The 20,749-nt window shown below is 42.1% G+C and overlaps 1 non-coding gene across 1 annotated transcript; it reads right to left on the minus strand.

The window, feature by feature from the left end:
* Window positions 1-231: 231 nt before the first annotated feature.
* On the minus strand, window positions 232-360 carry LOC130018202 (small Cajal body-specific RNA 4). The gene has a single exon (XR_008791505.1). It is a non-coding gene; the product is annotated as a small Cajal body-specific RNA 4 (non-coding RNA).
* Between the last annotated feature and the right edge of the window lie 20,389 nt (window positions 361-20,749).

Genomic DNA, 20,749 nt, shown 5'->3' on the forward strand with positions numbered 1-20,749 from the left:
ATCTCTCCTAAACAAAGGCCCTCTATAATCTCTCCTGTGTCGGCACAAGTAAACCCTATCAAGGAGCTAAATTGAATGAGAATTACAGACCCCATGAATTTACCAACTGACACTTCGACAGAATTCAGCCAAGAGGCGAGATCCCAGGTCTAATATAGGGGTCAGCATGCACACACACTCCCCTCAAACCCACAACGGGTAAGTGACAAAGCAACCAGGGCAGAGACAGGGGAATGTTGGGAGGTGCAGCTAGTCCTCTGAGGGTCCTCAGGCAGGGCTGCTCTCTCTGAACCCTTTTAGTAGGAGGATTGTATCAGAAGAGTCTTGTTTCATCAGGCTATGCTTTCTGTATCCTCCAGAAATTTTTTTATTATTTTAACATTTGAATTACAACTGGTACCTGTACAAGTATGTTTAACCTTGGGCATTCCTTTGAGACTGGTGAAAGGTAAGAACTCTTTTTTATAGAAAACTAGCTATAGTAGGTGCTTACTAAAGAACCCTGTGATTAAACATCTGGACTCTAAAACTCATAGCAAGTACTTTCAATTCAGTAAAATGAACTGAGACTTCTCTCTGATAAATAGAATTTAAAGTCCCAGAAAACATCTTCTCTCTCCATTTCCTGGCTCCCCATTATCAGTCCTGGAAGCTCCAGCACCTCTTCAGAGTTGCCTTACTCTGGTACAAGGGCTAAGCCCTGTGCATGACTATTCAAATAGATGAATAGCAAATAATGAAAAGCTTGGACCCAGCTTGCCATGCCATGTACCCTAGCACTGGGCTTCACCCATTAAGAGTGGCAACACTTTACTTTTAGTACACAGATGTCTGTGTGTAAGCCAGCCAGTTTTCTATAGGGTCACCTATATTCTGGACTTGGCAATAGGTAGAAATGGCTATGGAGGAAGCACACCTAAATCAAAAATAAATTCTATATCTTCACAGAACTAACTCAAACTAAATCAAAAACAATATAATACTTGTGCTATCACTTATAGAATAGCCTAAGGGAAGTAAATGTTGACAGAGGTCATGGCAATGATTTTTGACCTGTAGTTTTTAAAATACAAACAATACAATCAAAAGCAAACAAGTGAGATGGCAACAAATCAGAATGCCATCTGTATAACAAAATTAATCATCAAAAAACCCAGGAGATTATTTTGTAAACCACACATATGATAAGTAACTCATACAAAAAATATACAATAAACTCACAGAACTCAATTTAAAATAAATGTAAATACATAATAAATAGATAACATACTCAAAATGAGTAAAGGGCTTGAATAGACGTGATCCAAGGAAGACGTACAAATGAAAACAGGTGTGTAAGCAGGTACTTGACATCACTAATGATGAGGGAAATGCAAATCCAAACCTCTTTGAATCAACATCTCTGACTTATCAGGAAAACATTATAAGAAAAACACAAGAGATAAGCAAATACTCCTGGTAGGCAGGAAGGGAGTAAGAAAAGGTGAAGAAGGAACCCTCTGAGCACTGGCATGAGATGTAAATGTTTTCACTGCAACATCATCGCAATAGCTAGAACCTAAGTCAGTGTGCGTTCAGCAATGAAAGGAGAGAGAAGCAGTGTGGGGCCAGAGGTGTCGCAAATAGGTCTTATGTGTGAGACTGAGCAGCATGCACAAAAAACGTAGCAGAAACAGAGATAGAAATAGACAGAGAGAGAGACTCAGACAGAAATAGACAGAGATAGAGACAGAGACAGAGATTGATATGGAAATGGAGACAAAGAAATAGAGTTTAAAGTAGAAATAGAGACAGAAACAGAGACAGTGATAGAGACAGGGACAAAGTTAGAGTAGAGATAGAGATAGAAATAAAGACTGAGGTAGCAGAGATAGAGATAGGAACAAATAGATAGAGACAGGGTCAGAGACAAAGACAGACACAGAGACAGATACAGAGATAGACAAATACAGAGATAGAGACAGATTCACACACATGCACAGTGGAATAGTATGCACCATTAACAAGAGGGGAAAATTCTGCCATTTACAATAATACGATTGTACGCTGAGGGGCAGTGCTGAGTGAAATAAGTCAAAGAAAGACAAATATCATAAGACCTTATTGTGGACTCTAAAAGAACTAAATTTAGAGGCTAAAGTATAGAGCATAATATAGAGGGTAAAGCATTTGCCTTGCATGCAGCAAACCTGGGTTTAATCCTTAGCACCCCATATAGTTCCCTAAGACCCACCAGGGGGATTTCTCAGCACAAAATTAGGAGTAAGCCTTGAGCACTGCCAGGTGTGACCCAAACCAACCAAAAAAAAAAAAAAACCTGAATTTAGAAGACTAGTAAATTGGAGGTAAGAGTGATGAGGGTTGGGGGAAATGTCCCTAGTGGTTCAAAGCTGCAGACTTCCAGGTTAACCTGGGGGTGTGAAAACACTGCTATCAATGCTGTAGAATATATTTGAATGTTACTAAAAGGTAGCACTGCAGCACTGTCCTCCCGTTGTTCATCAATCTGCTTGAGTGCGCACCAGTAACATCTCCATCGTGAGACTTGTTACTGTTTTTCGCATATCAAATAAGCCACAGAGAGCTTGCCACACTCTGCTGTGCGGGCAGGATACTCTCAGTAGCTTGCCAGGCTCTCTGAGAGAGATGGAGGAATAGAACCTGGGTCGGCCACGTGCAAGGCAAATGTCCTACCCGCTGTGCTATCGCTCCAGCCCACTGCTCAGGGTCACTTAATCACTTAACTTCCCGTTAGTCGTCGATTTGCTCGAGCGGGCGCCAGTAACGTCTCCATTTGTCCCTGTCGCGTGCTAGTGTAGCCCAATGGCATCTGTTCGCTCCGGGAACATGAAGGGCCTCAAACCGATCGTTCATGATCTTGACAAAGAAGTCTGACCATCTGGTAGGTGGGCGGCCACGTGGTCTTTTGACATCCCGTGGAATCCAGTCGGTAACAGCTCTAGTCCAGCGGTCGTCTTTAAATCTCATTACGTGACCAGCCCATCTGATTTTCGACACCTTGGCAAATGAGACAGCGTCCCTGATTCTTGATCCTCGATGGATGTCAGAACTCCGGATTCGTTCTCTCATTTGAGTGAAATGTGATATTCCAAGCATAGCTCTTTCTATTCTTCTTTGGGAGACCTGAATGGCGTTCTCATCTTGTTTGCATAGGGCCCAGGTCTCTGAGGCATATGTTAATGCAGGAAGAACAGTGGAATCAAAGAGATGTGCCCGGAGCCGGAGGTTCTTCGTCCTCTTAGCTATTTGTTCGACGTTCTTGAAGGCGTTCCAAGCCGCTCTCTTCCTCCTGCGCAGCTCGGGTGCCAGGTCATTTGTCATGTTGACCTCTCGATCTAGGTACACACAGCTGTTGCATTCGGACATGGTCATTCCGTTGAGAGCGAATGGGGCATCAGGAACGAGGCTGTTTCTCATAAACATTGTCTGCTCAGGGTAGCCCCCAAAATTATAAAGCAAAAAGCAAAAACAAAACCTGGGTAACAAGCGATTTCTATTAATGCCTCTGCAGGGGTTAGTATTAGGGTAATTAGCTACCACCAAGATCTGTACAGCATGAGCGGAAGTAAAAGGTGAATATTAAAATATTTCATTACAAGGAAAAATCCTGCACCAGTGACAGGGTCAGCTATACTTGCTGGGAAAAACCTTCGATGTTTATGTATCAAATCCTTAAGTTGTACATCTTAAACCTATAGGATGCTGAAGTTCAACTCCATCTTCATGAGGCTACAATCACTTTGTGTTAAAAGCCCTGAACAGATCTCTTGCAGTCACTTCATTCCATGCTTAAGGCTCCAGGTTATTTCTCATCTGTCCATGAGTTCCATCTCCTTGTATTTGGTCTCTGTTCTGCCCTAAGTCAGCATTGAGATGATAAGAAAAACTCTATTATTCCATGATCATAAGCAGAGTTTTCTAAAGGTATTTGATTCTTCAAGAATGTGATTTGACCTAGAGCCTCAGGATTTCCCTAAAGGAGTCTTTGCTCCTTTCTCTTTGACCATCTGATTAAACCACATTTCATCCATGTAATATTTCTGAGGTGCAAACCACGTTCCTTTCTAACTCCTTTCCTACTGGATTCCATGTCCTAGAAATGCAAGCTGCCCCAGGAAGATTTCCCTCTTTAGTATGATGGTTCTTAACACACTTCCATAATGGTGACAGTGTTCAGGATTGCTGAGTCCCTCATCCATGCCACAGACCCTGTCTGAAGTCTCAAGCATGGGAGAATTCAGCGGAAGATAGAAGGAAAAAGTGCTATTGTCCTTGGAAGTACTATCTGCTCAATGCGATTAAATTGACAAGAGCCTGGGGCTGGCTTACAAGACCCTCTTCAGAGATAAGGGCCTGACCACAGGCCTATTGGGATCTTAACTTCCATCTCTTGTTTGATGTGTGTAATGGCCTATTATTAACATAAAGAGGAATCTTGGAGGGTTTAGAGAAATCTGCCTAACGGCAAGAGAGTTATCCAAATGGCCTCTGAGGTCTCTTTTAACCATCAATGCTGTAAGGCATTGGCAGAGAACTCAATCCTCTGAAGCCTTATTTTCTACTTGGGGGAGAAGGATGCCGAAGGAGACTGATTTACTGAACCCACTTGTTTGAGTCATGGAGTTAAGACCCGGAGTGTGCTGGCAGCCTGCCCTCTTAACACCTCTATACTGGGCCCAGTGAGGACACTGCACACTAAGTTTTAGGGTGGATGGGGCAGTAGAGCCTCAGGATTTCCCTGAAGCATCTTCTTTCAAGATCACGTGTGATTCCATGCCTGCTTCTGTGTCCTGCTCTGCAGATACTTGCAGCTGGCCTCTTTGTCTCCTGTTTGGGTACAAAGATTCTAACCTGTTTTCACTGCTTTCCTCAGGGGAGTTTTCTTTATACAATGGATTTGTCTCTCCAACAAGTTTCCGCTCAGCTCCCTCAAGGAGAGCAAGTCAACAATATCTCCCATCCCAGAGTGTGTTGGACCTTCTCTGGTTCTTAAGCCCAAAGATGGGGTGAATATTATATCGTGGTACAAGAAATGCATAGAAAGACAAAAACACATAGCACTTAACCAAAGAGTAACTTGATACTTGACTGGGTCTTATGGCAATGTCCTCTTTGTTGGCATAGTCTGATGATCCTGAGGGGCTGCTACCATTTATTTTGTGTGACAATATTTCCAGGGTAAGAAAGTCTTGGAGAGTGCTGAAGGCTACCGTATGTATGACCATTCCTGTGGCATTTGAGCAAACGTTGGACTTAAACATCCTTCTCCAAAGTTGAGAGCTCCATGCAGTCATTGCCAATGTTGACATTGGACAGGGAGAAGACAATTATCAGAGCACAACAGCGCTTCTAGTCATTTGTGGTGGGGTGTTGATGTGCCCCTGAGGTGAGTTTTTTTAAAATTTTTTTTATTAGTGAAACACCATGAGGTACAGTTGTAGACTTACAAATTTTTGTGCTTGGGTTTCCGTTGTACAATGATCAAGTACCCATCCCTCCACCAATGTCCATTTTCCACCACCACTGATCCCAGTACCCCTCCCACCCCCCTCATCCCCCCATTCCACCCTGCCTCTGTGGCAGGGCATTCCCTTTTGTTCTCTCTCTCCTTTTGGGTGCTGTGGTTTGCAAAAGTGGAATTGAGTGGCAATCATGTTCGGTCTAGAGTCTAGTCTCAGAATGCTTCTCCCAACCAAGGGGGATCCTCCCAATTACCCAACACATTTGGTGTTCCCTTCTACATCTGGGCTGCCTTTACCTCTAGAGTGTGATGCTGGCCTCCAAGTCATGGAGTAAACCTCCTGGTATTTATCTCGGCTATTCTTGGGTGTTAGTCTCCTTTTTTTTTTTACTTTATGTTCCCCAGATGAATGCAATCTTTCTATGTCTATCCCTCTCTTTCTGATTCATTTCGCTTAGCATAATACTTTCCATGTAGTACCACTTGTATGTAAATTTCATGACTTCATCCTTTCTGACAGCTACATAGTACTCCATTGTGTAGATGTACCAAAGTTTCTTTAACCAGTCATCTGTTCTCGGGCACTCAGGTGTTTTCCAGATTCTAGCTATTGTAAACAGTGCTGCAATGAACAGACGACTGCAGATGTCACTCCAACTATACTTTTTTGCCTCTCCGGGGTATATTCCCAGGAGTGGTATTGCTGGGGTCAAATGGGAGCTCAATTTCTAGTTTTTTGAGAATCGTCCATACTGTTTTCCAGAAGGGCTGAACCACCACCAGTCGGCATTCCCACCAGAAGTGAAGGAGGGTTCCTTTCTTGCCACATCCGCACCAGCACGGGTTGCTTCTGTTCTTTTGGATGTGGGCCAGTCTCTGTGGTGTGAGATGGTATCTCATTGTGATTTTGATCCGCATCTCCCTGATGATTAATGATGTAGAGCATTTTCTCACGTGTCTTTTAGCCATTCGGATTTCATCTTTGAGGAAGTTTCTGTTCATTTCATCGCCCCATTTTCTGATAGGGTTGGATGTTTTCTTCTTGTGGAGTTCAACCAGTACTTTGTATATCCTTGAGGTGAGTTTTTATGCCAACATCCCGTCACTTAGATATTGGTGAATTGTTCCAGAATAAAACACACTCTGCACACAAAGCATGACTGCTGACTAGTAGGGGCAGAGCAACAAAAGGAAACTTATCTCTGGTAAGTAGTTCAGGGGGAGAAGGAGATGGAAAGAGATTGGGGGAGTAAACCAAAAGCTCCAAAAAGCAGGAGAAATGACAACAAAGCCGTATTTTAAAAATAATCTGAGGTTGCACTTCAAATAATTACTGTGTCTGGGAAAGGGTACTATTAAGGGTCCTCAGTATTTATAGAAATGATCCCATCCTGAGAGCAGAGGAATAGTTAGAGGGGGGTTTGGAGGATTATGGCAACAAGTGCAGCCAGTCAATTTCTAGTATAATCTTTTATTTAGAATTGCATGTAACTCATTTATGTTGTTGTTGTGTTTTGTACTAAAGCATTTATACCCTGAGGTGCATTTTATCAGTGAAGAAAATAAATAAGAGGATTTTCTGCAGATCTAAGAAAGGTTAATTCTTTTCAACTGAAAATCTCCTGTGCTTGCCTTCAGGGCTTAATGAATTTGGGTCTCTCTGAAGTAGACAATTTTCCCAAGTGCATAAGTATATTTTTTTTATTTCTGACAAAGCATAGAAAGGCTGAATTCAAGGCATGCTAATTTTTATAATCAGCTGATGATTGACACGTTAGAGAAAAATAGGATGGAAAGCAAGGAAAGGTGATAGACACCTAACGGGAAAAGATAAGAAAAATAATAGGGAAGTATATGACAAGAATGCTTGCCTTTGTGGAGTGCTCTAACATTTGTGAACCTCTTTACCCACTAGAAAGGAGACTCTTTTCATTGAGGCATAATTGTAATACAACATTTTATCCATTTTTTTCAGGTTACATGTAATAACATGATATTAGTATATACTATAAAATGACATCAGAGAGAATGTGGTGACAGTCATCACTACACATCAATGTTTTTCTCAGAGTGAGAACTTTTCTGATGTACTCTTAGCAATTTTAAATAGCATTAGTTACAGCAGTCAGCATGCTGTGCATTACATGTGTATAAATAATTTACTGAATAACTGGAGGTTTGTACCTTTTGATTCCTCTGACCCAATTTTCCCACTCCAAAGCCCATCATCTCTCACAAGCACAAGTCTATGTCTCCATGAGTGTACTTTACTGTTATTTTAGAGTTCACTGTTAAGTGAGACCTACACTTCTGAGAAACAGAAAATTTGCCTTAATAATCTTTGGTTCATCTCTCTTTTACATAATAGTTTATCTATCAACACATAAGTAGTTATGTAAATATAAACAAACAATAGTTGAATAAAAAATATAAATTTATGACCCTTAATACTACTCTTTTCCAGACATCATCATTAATAGAAGTGCAGCCTCATAGGTTATTTTTGAAATATGACATTGCCGGGAAACCATGCTGTTTTTGATCCATTCTTACTATAATTCTGAATTTGATTCTATTTTTTTATTTACATACCAAAAGCTCAAAGTACATAAAGAATGGATGACATGTTTAAGTTCACATGAATCAAAAGTAGAGCTAGAGTTCCAGATCAAGTATTCTTTTTTTGGCTACAGCCACTTTGCATGAATAATTTGGGGGGTGAGGGAGGAGAATGGTCATAACAGGTTTGAAATAAAGTTTAAATTTGGTCTAGAAAGCTAAATAGAAAAAAAAGTTTATTTTTTAAGTTCCATAAGCCCGCAATTATGACAGTAATTCTTCCTGAAAAGATCTCACTCAAACTCAAACTCAGTGGTACATTTGCATTGATATCTTGGTATAATGAGACCAGTGATGGGATCTTCAGGCTGGGATTTTCTGCTTTCAGCTACACATTGAGTTGAGCTTGTAAAGTTTCAAAGTGTGACAGGTTCAGGTGATTTCCAAATATATCCACTTGGGGACCCAGACAGAAATGTGCCAGGTACATATGTGAGTTATTGGCAATAAAGATGATAAAAGAGCCAGAGATCGAATTCATTCTTAAGTGTTTATTGGAATCTGATTGCTTTCCTCTGCGATTATCTTCTTAGTCAAAACGGTCCTCAGAATGACCCTCCAAAGGCGCAAATGTTCCAACCCCTGGAATTTGTGAACATGCTACATTATGTCCTGCAGTATAAATTACAGGTGAGATTAAGATAATAAAATGTAAGGAAATTATGTCTGTCTGGTCCCAATCTAATGACAGTGGCCCTTAAAAACAAAGGACTATTCCCAAGTGGAGTGAGATATTCAGCTTGATCACTTGATCACTTGATCACTTGACATCCCATTAATTCATCGATTCGCTTGAGCGGGCGCCAGTAATGTCTCCATTCATCCCTGTCGCGTGCTAATGTAGCCCAATGGCATCTGCTCATTCTAGGAACACTAAGAGCCTCAAATCGATTGTTCAGGGTCTTGATGAAGAAGTCTGACCATCTCATAGGTGGGCGGCCACACGGTCTGTTGACATCCCATGGAATCCAGTCGGTAATGGCTCTAGTCCAGTGGTCATGTCCAAATCTCATTACGTATCCAGCCCATCTGATTTTTAATGCCTTGGCAAATGAGACAGCGTCCCTGATTCTTGACTGTTGATGAAGGTCAGAACTTCGGATTCTTTCTCTCATTTGAGTGAAGCGTGATACTCCAAGCATAGCTCTTTCGATTCCTCTTTGGGAGACCCAAATAGCATTCTCATCATGTTTGCAGTTTGCGTAGGGCCCAGGTCTATGAGGCATATGTTAATGCAGGAAGAACAGTGGAATCGAGGAGATGTGCCCAGAGCCGGAGGTTCTTTGTCCTCTTAGCTATTTCTTCGACGTTCTTGAAGGTGTTCCAAGCCACTCTCTTCCTCCTGCGCAACTCTGATGCCAGGTCATTCTCATGTTGACTTCTCGACCTAGGTACACATAACTGTTGCATTCAGAGATGTTCGTCCCATTGAGAGTGAATGGAACATCAGGAATGAGACCATTTCTCATAAAAATTGTCTTTGTTAGATTCAGCTGTAGTCCGACCCTTCCACATTCACGGTCAAAGTCAACTAGCATTTGTGCGCTTGGCTGATGTTTGGTATTATAAGAACTATGTCATCAGTGAAGCGAAGGTGGTGTAGTTGCTGACAGTCTATCTTCACTCCCATTCCTTCCCATTCCAGTCGTCGCATGATGTTCTCAAGGGTGGCACTGAAGAGTTTCGGTGAAATCGTATCACCCTGCCAAACCCCTCTCTTGACATCAATGTAGAATGGTGAGATCCTGATAGTGAATCCGCAATACATCTCATGCAGGATCCTGATGTGTTAACTTTGAATGCCCTGTTTGACTAGGGCCTCGATGACCGCTTCAGTCTCAACAGAATCAAAGGCCTTCTTTAAATCAATGAACGTTAGACAGAGCGGCATCTTGAACTCCGGAGAAACCTCAATGAGCTTCGTTATCATGTAGATATGGTCAATTATGCTAAATCCTTTTTGGAAACCGGCTTGCTTGCCTGGTTGTTCTTCATCTAATGTTCTCCTAATCCTATTCAGGATGACTCGAGTGAACAGCTTATAGATGACAGACAACAGGCAGATCACACGATAGTTGCCAATGTCGTGGATGTCTCCCTTTTAGTACAGTCATGTTGGTTTTCCATTGGGACGGAACCTTGCAGGTAGCGTGTGAAGAGCCGAGCCAGTGTATTGATGAGTACTGACGGCAGGTTCTTCAGGTGTTTGGGTCTGACCTTGTTTAGGTAGGTGTTGTTCAATTTTTTACCGATGAAAAGGCGTGTCGGATTTATGAAGGGAGAACTTTGGGAATGACATATCCATTTTGCAGAATTTGGCATGTGGACAGGTGGACGCAGCTATCAAAGAGATCCGAGTAGAAGTCATGGATAATCTTCTCCATTGCCCTTCTGGAAGATGTGATAGATCAATCAGGATGTCAGAAGGCAGTCATCTTGGTCTTGTAGTTGGCAAAGGACAGGCAGGCATTGCGAATGCTTTGCCCAGCTTCTGCCTCATCTGCCAGCACTGCTGCTCTTCTCTCTTTGAGGTCTTCCTTTATTGCTTCTCTGCACTGCTTTGCAAGCTTGGACGTTCGCTTGCAGTTGCATGAGGCTTGTGCCAAGCCACGTTGGTGAAAGAGCTCAAGAGTTTTCGAAGACAGTCGTCTTTTTGTGGCATTCTCTCTCTCGGTGTTCCTCGCACAATCATGTAGGTGTTGAACCAGTCGGAAAGGGAAGCAGAAGGGAAATTTCTAGATATATATGTATATATCTATAATATATATGTAATTATATATATCTATATTTATAATATGTGTAATTATCTATATCTATATCTATATCTATATCTATATCTATATCTATATCTATTAATGGGCTGGAGCGATAGCACAGCGGGTAGGGCGTCTGCCTTGCACGCAGCCATCATGGCTGACCCGAGTTCGATTCCTCAGTCCCTCTCAGAGAGCCCGGCAAGCTACCGAGAGTATTCAATATGCCAGACACAGTAACAACAAAGTCTCCAATGGAGATGTTACAGGGCTCGCTCGAGCAAATCGATGATCAACGGGAGGGCCTTTACTTTACCTTTTATATCTATAATATATATGTAATTATATATATATATAATTTGAGGGGTCAAGGACCAAACATTATTCGAGGGGCTGGATGGAAAGCACAAGAGCAGCACAGACACCCTATAAGGGCTAAAAAGAACCCCTACTTATAGCCAGTAGGAAAGCAAAGATTACAGCTTTGGGCATTCACAAGGAGCTGAATCTAGCCAACAATTTGAGGTTGGAAGCCCTAGAACTTTCAAAAAGAGAATGCATAATCTGGAGTTAGGTCATATGAGGCTCCATCAGGGGGCTTGTTGAGTCACTGAACTTGAACTTTTGATCTCCAGAAACTGAGACAATAAATGAAATTTGCCTTAAATCCATAACTTTGAAGTAATCTGTTATCACAGCAATAGAATTACTACTAAGAAAGTCATGTGACCGAGTCCAAAGTCCAAGAAGAAGACCACACATCATTCATGCACAGGTAATCTTAAACATATGATACCACTATAGGACAATGACAACTTATAGTGAATACTTTTGATTTATCCAATCAAACCAAAGTGGAACAAGAAGAAACTGTCTAAACTTAAATTTATTGGCAAGTTGATAGCTACAACAAAAATTAAGGAAATGGGTGTTCACAGATAGGTCAGGACACTTGCTTTTTATGTGTCCTACCTGTATTGAACCTGGATTTCAATCCCCAACCCCGATAGAATCCCTCAGGCCCCACCAGAAATGATCCCCGAGTGCAGCACCAGGAGTAATCATGGGCACCTCCAGGTGTGTCCCCCAAACCAAAATAATAATAACCAAGGTTAAGCTTTCTCAAGACACAGAACCCAAGAAAGGAGAGATATTTAACTAGGTCATTAACCCAGAGAAAGACGTTTTGGAACTTATTCCTAAAACTAAGATTAGAGTCAGGGTTACACTTGCACATTTTTTCTAAGGAATATGGAACTGTTCATATTACTGAGAGGGAGAAGTTAACATTTCTTTGTGTGTGTGTGTGTGTGTGTGTGTGTGTGTGTGTGTGTGTGTGTGTGTGGTGCCAAAGGTGAAGGTTCCAAGGACCTCATATCTTCAGAGCATGTGTTCTACTGCTGAACTACATACACCCTTATCTCCAAGAAGTTCACATGGTAATAGCACTGTACTATATCTGCAACCAAATAAGGCTCCATTCATTAGTGACCTTTGTATACTTTGTTTCTTGAATTTTTCTTAGCAATTTATGATCTTATGCTGACATTACCTGAATGGTTACTAAATATTCATGGCAGAATCCCAGGGACTATATTTAGTGCTTGAGTGTGGTCTTGTATAGTCTCCAAAGGGAGAAGCTTCTCTTTGTTGTTAGATGCTGGTGACATAAAATGTTGTGACAATATCTCCAAAGAATCCAGGAGTATGTTGAAAATATGTCACCTGGGTGAATTCTCTTTTTCCTTCTCCTCCTTCTTTTCCTCCTTTTATTCCTCCTCCTCCTCCTTTTCCTTCTTTTTCTTTAGCATGAGCCACACCCAGTAGTGCTCATGACTTATTCCCAGCTCTGTGCTCAAGGATCACTCCTAGTATTCTCAAGGGACAGTATGGGGTTCCCAGAATCAGATCAAATTCAGGTTGGCTGCATTCGGTGCAAATGCCTTACCCACTGTACTATTGCTCCAGCCCTGGAAAGCTTCTTCTTATGTTCACTTTTTATCAAAATTCTGGCTGGCCAGTCAGTGCATGAGTCAACTAGCAAACACTACAAAGGAGACAGATCTAGCAAACCCCACAAAGATGAAGAAACTTGTCTGAGGAAACTTATCTGGGGACAACAGCTCACTATAGAAGTGAAGGATAATGTTGTGTGTGTGTCCATGCTTTTAGGTCTCAGAATCTCTAATTTAATTCCAAGTAAAAAAAAAACCTATCCTAAGATGAGTTGTCTATGTTTGACGAACTCTGTGTTCATTTTTTTTCTAGGAAAAATGAATTCCTATGTCTGAAAAGTCATTTCCGACAAAGTAGTTTGAGGAAAAATGGTTAAGAATTTTCGATTCTTAGTGGATGTGAATTGCAATTCTTTGTGTGACTTTGGGTAATCTCACAAAACCTATTTTTATGAATCTGTAAACAGGGCCTATAATAGTACCTACTTCACAGGCAGATAGTCCAAAGTTTCATAGTGACACTGTACTGAGGATTCGGGTTAGAGCAGAAAGTAATCAGATGAATTGCAGAAGAGGTTTAAGGTTGACATAAAAAGGAGCTTCCTGGAAGAAAGAGTTACAAACTTTACAGTGAAAATTTATGGATATTCTTTCCATGACGACTTCTTGAAAATAGTCCTGGCTATAAAATGGTATGATGAATGTATCTGGCCATTCAAGAATTTATATAGCCAAATGACTGCCATCAAATTTACCACTATGAGAATTTATACATTAATCCCAGTGGTAATACTTTGGGGAAACACACTCTCTCTCTCTCTCCCTCTCCCTCCCTCTCTCTCTCTCTCTCTCTCTCTCTCTCTCTCTCTCTGCTACTTCATCACTAAAATGACCTTCAGAGAATGTAATGCTCTCTTGGTATTCCTTTAAATAAAGTCACATTCTGAGATGTGACTTATAGGACTTAGAACCCACCAAAATCATTCCGTGCTCATAAAGAGAAGTGACTTGACCAGTAGTTTGAAACCTTTGCACACCTGTAGGTTGGCACATATTCAGAGATCCACGTTTGGAAACCTCTGTTAGAAAATTAATAACTTTCTATGGAAAAACAGGAAATATCTGAGGAGAGGCACAGATCCATGAACAGGTTAATTGAATAACCCTGACTACACTGTGATAGAGAAAATCTTACTTATAGTGATTTCATTTTCATAGATTCTAGATTATCTGAATCAATTAGAAATACCTTGAAAAATGCTTTATTGTTTATATAGGTGATATAAAATTGTTTATCATGTTCTCTATCCTTCTTTGTAAGTCTAAAAATTATTATAACTAAAAACTATAAAAGAAGTAATTTCTGAATCAAATGACAATTGAGTAATCAAGTTTCCTTGATTACCACCTCGTGTCAGTTCTCAGAACCTCACAATCTTTTCCTAACTTTTTCTAACTTTGTTATGACTCAGTCACATCAGAGTCATTTCTGTTTCCTGTTTCTGGTTCTAGAGATAAGAGTTGGAGTCATCACTGCAATTTCCAAAAATTATCAAGCTAAACAGACAGGAAAGAATCAACAGCTCTACTTGGACCTTTCGTAAAGGCTTGGGAGAATACACGGAAAATTACTTTCCCAAGAATTGGAGAGAGAGCCAGGCAAATATAAAAGTACAGTCTCATAGAACAGAAATTCAGAACAGAAACAGTGCTAGAAACACTTCAGCTTTAGTTGCCAAATTGCTGGAAACTCTTTGCTGATACCTTTAAGCCGTTAAGAATTTAAAACTCCATAGGGACCAACCTCCCCCCCCCCCACTACCACACACACACACACACACACACACACACAAACACACACACAGTAGTATAATATTTGCCTTCAGGAGCTGAACCAGATTCCTGTAATTAAGAAGAAATTCCCCAGTGAATGAGGAAACGTGCTCAGAACATTCTGTTTTTAATAACAAACCTGCCTTCTGGACAACTAGTTAACCAGAGCCTACCCTGCAGCTATCTACCAGAGTCTAAGTGATCTGGGGGAGGAAATACCAACTCCTGCTGGCTTCAATCTTCCACTTAGGGAAAGGAAAACATCCAACCCTTCCCACTCTTCCCATCTTATCTCAGCTAAGGAGGAAGAAATATGAGATCAAAGACAGAATATGGAAAACTGTTAACTGAGGCAAAAAGGAGAATGAAACATCCTGGATCTTGAGCCCAACAACCTTCAGGATACCAATTTCTTGATAAGAAGAGAATTCTGGGACACCATTTCCAGCATGCTACTGGAGCACTGCAGAGAACATGAACCAGACCATTACTTTACTTTTGTTTTTATTAAGCCCCTTATGCATATCAACTCATGTGGCCTCCAGCTATGTTATAAATGTTACATGTAATCTCATGTACCATTAAAATGTTAATGGCTCCAATGACAATAGTATGTGTGACATAGGAGCAAGCATGTAATTCACGCACGTTAGCAACAACCAATGTCTTGGGCATGTCCCTCCCTTTTTTTTATGTAGGAGTACTGCTATTTATTCAGCCACTGATTAGCTGATTGAATTGGGCATGAACTCCACCTTACTTTTTTATCATAATTTTATTTTTTCTTCTTATATTTATTTATTGAATCACTGTGGGAAAAGTTTCTAAGCTTTCAGGTTTAAGTCTCGGTCATACAATGATCAAACAACTTTCCCTTCACCAGTACTCATTTTTCACCACCAAGAACGCCAGTATACCACCCCCCCACTCCTCCCAATGCCTGTGAGGCAGATGATTTCTACGTAACTCTTCTCTACATTAATTACATTCATTATTTCAACAAAAGATGCACCATTATTGATAGAATTTTTCCCCCAACAATCAGAATTGCTGAAAAGGCATTGTGAAATACTTTGTTTTCTATAGCTGGTTATGAGAATTATATAATGTCACGTGGCCATGATTTTGGATTTCTGCAAAGAGCCAGATAATTACAAGATTGGTTTCTGTGTCTCTGTTGTTATGGCTGTGCTGGAGAGCCGCTCGTGGGGGGCAACTTGTGACCTCAGTAGGGCGTGAAGGACGAGTCAGTATTGCCCCCTTCCCATGATACTACAGTTGCCTCGTCAACACCGGCTCACACCTGGCTTTCCAATAAGCCCTGAACTGGTGGCCACCTTGCTGCCAGGGGGGTAAAAGGAGGAAGGGAGTAACACCCTTTCCGTCCCCGGGAGGCATGGCATCGTAGTTTAACACATGGTCCATTCACTTTTCTGCTGCAAGCTGCCGGGCTCTGGATTAAGTCCTTTTGCCTCCTGAGCCATGGCTGTGCCAGAGAGCTGCTTCTTGGGGGTAACTCGTGACTTTGGTAGGGCATGAAGGACGAGCCAGTACTGGCCCCCTTCCCATGAGACTGCAGTTGCCTCGTCAACGCTGGCTCACACCTGGCTTTCCAATAAGCTCTGAGCCAGCGGCCACCTTGTATGTGGTCCAGATGGATTTCTGCCAAAAGCCGCTGGGTTTCGAGATTTGTTTCTGAGTCTTCGGGATAATAGCCATTAATCAGCTTGATCAGGAGCCAGAGAGGCCGTTTGTAGGCAGCGACTCTGGGTCTTGTTGGGATGGGGAGAAAAGGATCGACTCCACCCTCATCTGGTGAGGCCCCGTGTGTCTCATCACTGTAGGCCCAAACCTCGCTGTCCAGTGGCCTCTGGAGAAAGGTGATCACTAGGCCACCAGGGGGAACAGGCCAAGGCACGAAACCTATTCCCACCTGAAGTGGCCCAGCGCCAGTAACCTACTGCAGGAACAGGACGCATTTCTGCCAAAAGCCTTTGGGTTCTGAGATTCGTTTCTGAATCTCTGGGATCATGGCCGTCAAGTAGTTCAATCAGGAACCAGAGAGGCCATGCCTCCACTTATATAGCTGAGCAGAAGGTGGTTTGTGGGTGTGTCTCCCACATACCTAACTTATGGTCGTTTACTTTCTTGGTAAACTTTGCCCCAAGTTTTTGGGGGCTGGCCAAAGGCACAGCAGCAATTTTGGGGTATCTGAAAGTCTGACATTGACATCAGGCTGCTGATGCACTCACCTCACAGGTACAGATTGACTTGTTGGCGGCACCATACTCCTGTGTCCCTCCCTTTTAATCATTTCTTAAAAACTTTGCTCCTGGGATCCATCATATGCCTCTACACGATCACAATCTGCTTTTATCTGAACTTTGTTTTCTCCTTTCATTATTTCTTGAGGTGAAGACACAATAGAGCCTCATCTCCAGAGGACAGCCTAACTTCTTGTCTTCCTGCCTCTGCAAGGAGCCTGAACTTTTCCTTGCTGGAGTGAGACCCACAGCTCCCCACACTGCAGGTGGCAGGTACTCAGCCCCCATGTGCATGTACCAAATATAACTAAGGTCCAGTCTCATAAAAGCCCACTAAGTTCTTGGGAACTTATCCCAGTCTGTGAAGAAGCTCATGTGAAGTCCCTAAATCTCCCCCATCTCCTCCCTTTCTGCCTCTCAGGTCATCAATTTGACTAAAGGTCACTCATGTCAGTTTATGGACCCAAAAGAACTAAATCTCATTTTGACTTGCATTTCAAAGCTCCCTCAGAGACTCAGAATCCAGGGTTCCCAGGCCACCCAAAGCAAGTAGACTCAAGTGTGACCTGACAGCCACTTTTGATGTTGTGGGACTGGCAGGGTAATTGTCCATGCTGAGCAGGATCTCACCGAAATCTTTCCTTACCCCCATGGCTTTCCAAGTCTGATCTGTAGAAACAAACAAAATTAGGCAAGAAACCCTTGTGAGGTCCACGATACGATGACACAGCTTCACCAAGAGACTGAGACCTAATGAGAGGTGTATGGTCTGCTTTCTTTTTACCTCGCACATTAGATTTGAGTATCAGTACAGAACATAACAAAAGGAAAACACACATACACACATTTGGAAGACACAATACATAACATCCCGACATGGCATGGATATTCAAATGATGAGATAGGGGTGGGAGGGGGGGAGGGGGTGGTGAAAACAACTGATTATGTTCAAGGATGTAATGTGTAATGAAGACTGTAAACTAGAACAGGTAGACCAAGTTAGCAGAGAGATGGAAGTTGAAGAGAGGACTACTGTCTGCCTGAGTTCAAGTGAGGGGTCCTGCTCCAGCACTCCCTTTAGTGTGTCTGTATCTCCATGCTTCCCCCACTGCCCCAACCATTTCTATTATCTCTCAGGTGATATTTAAACTAACCAGGTAAAAGGTAAAGGTAAAGGCCCTCCCGTTGATCGTCGATTTGCTCGAGCGGGCCCAGTAACGTCTCCATTGGAGACTTTGTTGTTACTGTGTCTGGCATATTGAATACTCTCGGTAGCTTGCCGGGCTCTCCGAGAGGGGTGGAGGAATCGAACTCGGGTCGGCCATGTTGGCCGCTTGTAAGGCGAACGCCCTACCCGCTGTGCTATCGCTCCAGCCCTAAACTAACCAGGTAGGGACTAGGATATATACCAGTAGGTAAGGCACTTTCCTCAGACATAGCTGACATGGGTTTGGTCTTTGGTACCTCATACGGTTCTCCCAAGCATTTCCCACAATGATCCCTGAGCACAGAGTCCTGAGCAAAGCTGGGTGCTCAGACCCCCCCGCCCCCAAACAGTGAATAAATAAATAACCAGTTAACAAATTATATTACCAAGCATATCTTGCTCACCCTCAAATGGAAGCCCACCATTAACAACTCTGATGTCAAAAATGTGAGAGGTCACCATAAATGATTTGTGTGCCCTCGGGTAAGGATCCAAAGGGAGGTGGAGCTGTGGAAGAGAATTATCCATCTCTAGATGCTCCAACAGTTCTGATCTTGCCTAGCACCCATAGAAGGTGAATGATAGGAGCTGCAAATTCACCTTTCAGTTCAAGCTATGACTCCAAGACAGAAACAGAGTCTCTCTCTGAGTGGCCTAGCTGAAATTTCTCTGGGTACAGATGGAAAATCTTGTGCATAGTTCTTGTTGGGCATAGTTGTTGCATACATACACTGCTGTACCAGGAATATATCTTGAACTTTTCTGGCTGAATTTAATATCTGATTATGTAAAATGAATGCATCAGAATTCTGAAGTGCACAATAAATGCTCACTTGTTTGGCCTTGGATTCTCTGGAGGATCCTAGAAAATTTTTCTATAGTCAACTTCACAAAATCTCTTTAGTGAAATAATCTCCTACTCTAAGCAGATTATTGAACACATCTCAAAGCCTAGATTTGAGCTATGAGTAGGTTGTTTATTATCTTCAATTTGTTCCTTGCTTGCTTATTGCCAGTTCAGGCTAGCAGAAGAAAGCAAGAATATTCATGTTGGTGAAAACAAGTATTTCTTTTTTTTTTCCCTTTATTTTATTTTATTTTTTTTAAAGTTGTAGATTTACAATTTTTTGTGCTTTGGTTTCAATTATACAATGATCAGATACCCATCCCTCCACCAGTGCCCATTTTCCACCACCATGGATAATATCCCTCCCACCCCATCCCCCCATCCCCCCGTCTCTGTGGCAGGGCAATCCCCTGTGTTCTCTCTCTCCTTTTGGGTGTTGTGGTCTGCAAAAGAGGCATTGAGTGGCAAACATGTTCAGTCCATAGTCTACTTTCGACATGCATCTCCCCTCCTGGGAGGATCCTCCAAACATCCTTTATTTGGTGCTCCCTTCTCTATCTGAACTGCCCTTTCCTCTAGGATACCCGGCTGGCCTCTAAGTTATGGAGTAATCCTCCTGGTGCTGATCTCAGCTATTCTTGGGTATTAATCTCATACTTGAAAACAAGTATTTCTTAATAGAATATGTTCTCTCCAAATCACAGCCATGCATACATACGTTAATGACCAAAAAGCTTCTGTGAATAGGTTTATTACTGATATTAGCTTGACCACGTTAGCCACTCTAATGTTTAACCACCTTCCCCTTCAGAATCTTTAAGGAAAACATTTCTTTTTTTAGGGTCATCGGGGTTGGTCTATAAGAGTTAAAATCATTTCACATCTCAGTTCTTGCAGCCTCCTCCCACTGGGAACAAACAGGCTGATGAATAATAGCCAACATGACTGCAGCAGAAATAACAACAGCTCTTTGCAAGACACTTTGAGAATTACCAAGTGCTTTACAAAAACTATATTACAACAAAAAAAATCTCAGTCTTCCAACCCTCAGTTCTATTGTTTGATCCACCCAGAACGTTCTGTTAAAATACAAGCCTGAAGAAAACAATGCGTTTTGCATTGTTTTTCTTTCACATGTCTTCAAGACCTATGTCTTGAACAAAGTTTAGCAACTATCCACAAAAGAAAATGGGGGGGAGGGTCCACAGATTCAAGTATGATTGTGATTGACCTCAAACTGCGCAGGATGACGGCCCAACTGATAACTGCAGTGTGGATGCTGTGAAAATCAAAAGTATTGATTTTTTTAAGAGCACAGGGTCCTAATATGGAGAACACACTTATTGTTGGGGAAGCTTCTAGCTGTGAAACTCAAATCAAGCTCGGAAACGGTGCTTGATTTCTGTGTAGGCTGTTACTGTGAGTCAAAATAGGTCCTGGGAAAAGACTGCAGGAGGAATTCAGCTTCATTGGAAAAGCAAGGTAAGCTGGGTTGGGTGTTGGGGGGGGCTGCTCTGCATGACCCTGCAGGCATAATGAGGGGCCCAAGGAATAACTTCTGCCTTCAACATCCCTGGATTCTAATGCTTGGTTATCTCATGCCCTTGGGGTGGGGGTGTGCTCAGGGCTCTGACTCTTCAGGAACTCCCTGAAGGGCAAGACACCCCAGGACACTTGAGTGTTGCCAGTTCCTGGCCCAAAGGGCAGGGCCATCCCTCTAAGTAATGTGGTATCATGGACAGTTGTCTTAAGACTCAGAATTGTCCCTCAATAACTGAGCTTACAGACT

Source organism: Sorex fumeus, unplaced genomic scaffold (assembly GCF_029834395.1).
Source record: "Sorex fumeus unplaced genomic scaffold, SorFum_2.1 ptg000240l, whole genome shotgun sequence".
Classification (NCBI taxonomy): Eukaryota; Metazoa; Chordata; class Mammalia; order Eulipotyphla; family Soricidae; genus Sorex; species Sorex fumeus.